Source organism: Maylandia zebra, linkage group LG22, assembly GCF_041146795.1.
Source record: "Maylandia zebra isolate NMK-2024a linkage group LG22, Mzebra_GT3a, whole genome shotgun sequence".
NCBI classification, from domain to species: Eukaryota; Metazoa; Chordata; class Actinopteri; order Cichliformes; family Cichlidae; genus Maylandia; species Maylandia zebra.
In genome coordinates, this window is record NC_135187.1 from 7,516,289 (window position 1) to 7,522,288 (window position 6,000).

General features: G+C 41.4%; 1 long non-coding RNA gene across 1 annotated transcript in view; it reads left to right on the forward strand.

Annotated features, from left to right (window-relative positions):
- Nucleotides 1–5,615, forward strand: part of LOC143414533 (uncharacterized) — a 48,974-nt gene extending 43,359 nt beyond the window's left edge. The window contains exons 2-3 of the long non-coding RNA XR_013095160.1: nucleotides 1,995–2,208; nucleotides 2,421–5,615. This is a non-coding gene — a long non-coding RNA (uncharacterized LOC143414533). The remainder of the gene's footprint in view (nucleotides 1–1,994; nucleotides 2,209–2,420) is intronic.
- Nucleotides 5,616–6,000: the final 385 nt, after the last annotated feature.

A 6,000-nucleotide genomic window follows, 5' to 3' on the forward strand; every position in this document is an offset into this window, starting at 1 on the left:
TTCATATTAAGAATCCACATCAACACATTCTCACTCTCAAAGTGTAAAATGTTACACTATAGGTGACAAATCGTCAGTATGTTACGCTTTTGGCCACCCAACATGTCCCTGTGTTACTTGTTCGGAAAAATGAGGAAACATGAGAACCATTTCGAATCAATCTACACGTGTATGTTTATTTTACTGTAATTGCTTTGGAAAACACTATCTAACACGATTAGGTTATGATACGGGTTAGGATTAAGGTTAGGGTTATGGCTGGAATACACAGCTGGAACGTGTATTACACCGGGAGCGTCATTCTATTGGATGTCATCCACAATCCGGCGCGTATCAAATAGATGCGGAAGGTTACCTTTCACGTGTCTATGGGACACCTCGGAGCGCAACTAATGGTCGGTATGTTACACGTCGGGAATGAGAACGGGCTGTCCACATATATTGGTATGTCATCTACTAAATTTTGCCAATACAAACAATGGCAGTAATGAATTAATTCATCAATATAATAATTAATATATATAAATATAAAAACACATTTACAAAAAAAAATTATTCACTGTCTACTTTAGCAGAAGGTTTCTAGCTGAAGATAGTTTAACCAGCTGTTTTGCCAACACCTTCATTTTTATCATTTAGCATCATTTTAGAATATAATACATTACTGTAGATCAGGGGTCCCCAATCCCAGTCCGCGAGGGCCGGTGTCCCTGCAGGTTTCAGATCTCACCCTGGGTCAACACACCTGAATCACATGATTAGTTTGTTACCAGGCCTCTGGAGAACTTCAAGACTTGTTGAGAAGGTAATTTATCCATTTAAATCAGCTGTGGTGGATCAAGGACACATCTAAAACCTGCAGGAAACCAGCCCTCGCGGACTGGGATTGGGGACCCCTGCTGTAGCTCAAACAGCATATGAAGCATTTAAATTCAGACCAACCTTATAACCGTATAACACCGATGGGGAACAATGTGTTCTGCAGAATACTCTTGATACTTTAAGAGCAATTTTCCAATAATACAGATTCATGTGTAGTAAGGTGGTTTCATTGCTACTTTTATTAAAGGAGTGCTTCTAAAAATTGAGGTGGTCATCTCCGCTTGCATTTCTGTAAAAGCCACAGCATGCCACCTTGGATAAGAATATGCATTCTTAACCTTTTGCTGTCACAGTTTAGCTGTTTTCATTTCCACTGACACATCAGCTCCTAAGACCACAATACTACTACCAAAGTACTACAAGGATCCGGAAAAAAGGACAGAGGGGGGATATAAAATATACCAAATGTTTCTTGAATTGTTAGCACAAGTGTATATGTTTATGTATCTAGTCGAGTTTATATGCAGTAGTGCTCACTTGTTTTCTTTCATTTTATTACTTAACTGTATTTCATGTAAGTCATTGATATTAAATATTGATTTTACAGAGGGGTGGTAAGAGTTTGGTTTGAGATTTTCCTGTTAATATTTGGATATTTTTCTTGCATTAACAATTTTTTGATTAGAAAAGCAGAATAAAATGTGCAAATTAGCTTCATTTATAGTTTACACCCACTGTGTTGTTGTCGGGTTTACGGCTGGTAAGCTATGCTAATTTAACTGTTTATGTAGCTTCACTCATTCACCTGCAGACACAGACGGCTATCAGAATGGTCACACGTCTTCTTAGAGGACGTTCCAGGTGAACACGCGCGGTGAGTTACAGCCAGCGAGGAGTCACGCAGTTTTTGCGTGCATGTCTGTGCTCGTGGACATTTGTGAGCAGAAACACTTATTATTAAATTATGCACTTACACTCAGAGTTAGAAATGAAATATTTGTATTAGAGGGAAGGAGTATAACAAACTATAAATGAAGCTAATTTGCACGTTTTATTCTGCTTTTCTCATCAAAAAATGATAATGCAAGAAAAATATCCAAATATTAACAGAAAAAAGTGAAACCAAACTCTCCCATATTTTATATCCCTCCCCTCTTTTTCCTTTTTTCCAGATCCTCCACACGTGACACACGGGCAGCATGGTGGCACGGTTAGCACTGTTGCCTCACAGCAAGAAGGTCCTGAGTTCAATTCCACCATCAGGCCAGGGTCTTTCTGTGTGGAGTTTGCATGTTCTGCCTGGTTTCCTCCTGTGGTCCAAAAGACATGCAGTTAGTGGGAATGGGTTAATTGAAAAATCTGAATTGCCCATCGGTGTGAGTGAATGTGAGTACGAATGTTTAGCCCTGTGACAGACTAGCGACCTGTCCAGAGCATACCCTGCCTCTCGCCCTAAGATAGCTCCCATAGGCTCCAGTGACCCTGAAAAGGAAAAGCGCAAGTGAATGGGTGGATAGATACACATATACACTTGTGCTGACAATTCAAGAAACATTTGGAATATTTTATGTCCCTCCCCTCTTTTTCATTTTTTCCAGGTCCTTGTAGTACTTCGTGGTCTTAGGAGCTTGAAAGAGGATGACTGGACTTCTTTACGTTGTTTGAATACACAGGAAACAGACATTAGCAATAGAAAAACAGGATGACAAACATAACAGCCTTTACTTATGTAGCAGGTTTGTCAGAGAAACTCGAGAGAATTTTCTCCAAGAACAACATCCCAGTGCACTTCAGACTCAGCCACACCCTCAGACAACAACTGGTTCATCCCAAGGACAAAACTCCACGACACGGGGTATGCCGTGCAGTGAGGAATGCTTGGACTTCTACATTGACTGTAGAAACCAGAGAGCCACTCCCTATAAACGCATGGCACAACATAGAAGAGCCTCCTCGACAGGGCAAGACTCAGACTTGCATCTGCAGGACAAAAGTCACACCTTCAGATGGTTTGAAAATCAGCCCAAATAATCACCCCTCCACCCCTGTGCTTTATGGTTAGCATGACGTGTTTGGTCTCGCCTGTGCAAAGGACATTTTACCAGAAGTCTTGTGGTTTGCTCAGATGTGGCTTTGCATACATACATACTGTATTCTTTATAGACAGAAGAGGCTTTTAACATGCTGACTGAGGCCTGTAGAGTCTGAGATGTGGCTCCTGGGGTGAATTTTGTTCCAGGAAGATTATGGCTTTGTGTTAACACACCTGAATGCTCCCCTTCAGAGGTGACAGTCTGCTTTAAAGTAGATGCTCACACTTACTAACGCTCAACTAACCAAATGCATTTGATTACCAGCACCTGGAAGCAACTGACCAGGGGAGCCACCATAGGGGTGGGGAGGCACTGGCCTCCCCTGACAAGACTGCCTTATGTTGGTAATAACTTTAATAAATGTAAGCACATGAGAGAGTAAGACACCCTACAATGAACTTGTCATGGGGTTAGTGTTTCACAGGACTGCAGAGAGCCCTGTGAAAATGTTCTCTTTGCTGTTCATCATCTGCTTTTTAAATGAATAGTTTATTAAATATGAATGTTCACTTGTTCTCTTTTAAATTTAAAGACAGGTGGGTTGTGAAGCAGTTGTTTTGGGCTGTAATTTGTGACCCACCAACTGAAATGAGTTTGACAGCCCTGCCCTAATCCAGAGTGAAATGCAAAATGAGCTGTTAGTATGTATCTAGGGGTGATTTAAAGAGCGTTGCCCTCTCAGAATCAATCCAGACTGATTTAAATAGATCTCAGTGAAGTTGGCTTAGTGCAGGTCAGCGTGTGTAGAAGATCACATGCTCCCTGATGCATACCTGAACCGCAGAAGGTGTTTGAGTGTATTACTGGTGACAAATTGTCCTCATGGCTCATGTGAGTAATGAGGACTCATTATTTGCGAGAGTCCCAAGATGAGAGCGTCCAGTACCGGCTGCTCGGGTCTGCTGCTGGCTCAACATGTTCTCATCCAACAGCTCAGCTCGACAGATTAGCCAGAGAGGGGTTGCTGTCGAGTTACTACCCTGGACCTAAATGAGAAGAAGATACTCAAGTATTAGTGTTTTTGTGAACTGCAAAAGCCCCAAATCACTTTGTGTGAACCAAAACCTCGGTGATTTAAGCTAATGTAGTGAATCAACCCCTCTTCTGACAAGACTTTAAATGGTTTTCAGCTCATTAGACACAAATTGCAGACCCTGTTTAATCTTTTGTTGAATGCATACACCTTTGATTTTCATGCATTTCCTCTGAATTATTGCTTCATGGTTATGAGGGAAAATAACCATGAAAATAAAAGGAGCTTTTATTTTGAGTATGTGTTTGAAACACTGAGAGATGTTAGTGTCTTTGAGATTCTTAATTTGTCAGCTTTGTGTAGACACCTCAGGACTTTGTAGGTGTTTGGATATAAAGCTCACTCTGATCTGCTGATGTCTCTGTGTCTCTCCAGCAAAAGGTGATCTGATAGGGCTTCAGGATGTAAAACAATGCATCTCAAAGGTTGTGGCTCGAGAAGCAAAGAGAGCAGTATTTCCCAATGTTTCCAACATAAATAGGTCCTCATCTGAGTGGACAGAGGCTCTTCTTGGATTTTAACTGTCTCATGAATTCTGAAAAGCTGAGCAGATTTTAGTAAACTTCTGTATGTGTAACTCAACACTTGAAACCTCATGTGTGTCACAGTCCTCTTGTCCTCCTGTGGCAATCTGCATCTCTTTCCTCTCTCTGTGTGAGAGTGAGTGTGGGTTTGTCTCTTAACCTGCTTGTGTGTTTCAGAGATGGCGTTTGTTCCCATGGTTACTCTGGCTACACACCTGGAAGCTGTTTCGTATCATCCACAATCATCCAACTGTCTGCAATCCAGTGATTACCTGCCTGCTCTTTAAGGCTGAAGAGTCCCCTCCGTTGATGCCAGGTCGATGTGTAGTTCGGCTCTGCTGTGGACGTTTCCTCATCTCTGCCAGCCCGTGTGGTGAAACGAGAAAAGAAAAGCTGCGGACGAAATACCTCTCAAGATGACTCTATCTTCAATAAGCCTGTTAAACCTTTATTCTGGTGTCCTGCATTTTGAGTCCAGATCCTTCAAAAAGTGATTGTCTTGCAATTCTACAAAAAATGCAAACTAGAAACGGGAATGGACCCAACACTTGTACTTTCAAAGAAAATAATACACCATCAGACTTCTTTGTCTTAAACTGTGGTTTACCGGCTCCACATTTCCTTCATTCAACCTTGTGTGCACTTGATTCATACTTGTATAACATATAGTTATGTTGGATGACCCATCTGCTTTCACACGTAAATTACAGTGTGACACATAAAAGAATTTAAAATAAGCCACCATGATCTTGAACCTCTGTTGTACTGCGATGTTACATGATACTGGAGGAGGAGGGAGGTGGCAGTGGAGGACTGCCACCTCCCTGTTTCTGGATTTCTGTTTTTATTTCATACTTTATCATTTTTGTAGGATTATAAAACAACCACGAGTCTGGAAAGACCAGAGTTACGTGTCAAGAACACTGTTTTTAATTTTTTTTATGCAGCGTGTCATGAATGCTGAATGGTGTTTATATTTTTATGGTCGTGCGTGTGATCTGAAGATTCATGTGTAGTTCTGAACTGTGAGGGTTTGCCTCACAAGAGGTTAAAGTATTTTGAAAACAAGGTTTTATGTTTAAAGCTTTGAGAAGACTGAGAAAAGTTCTAAGAAATGTTTCATAGCAACTGAGAAAAACTGTAAGAAAATACAAATCTCAAATGATGAAACGGAGTAAGCGGTGAAATTAAATCTCTCTGCTGCTTGCCACAGCAGGTCGTCTGTCTCCATCCCACTCCGTCCTCAGTATCCTGTCACGCCAACCCTCTGCATGTCCTTCACTACATCCATGAATCTTCTCTTTGGTCTTCTTTTCTTCCTCCTGCCTGGCAGCTCCATCTCCATCCCATTATCCCTCCCTGTGCTAAATTAAATAGTAAAATATCACCATGTGGGGTAAGTGGCTGGTCAAAACAAATTATATCACACAAAAGGTCTCAGCTTTACCAACATTTTGATCCAACGCTCATCTTCTAGCCATGAGCCAAAGAATCGGGAGCATCAAAGATGACTTGCACCGAAGCCTCC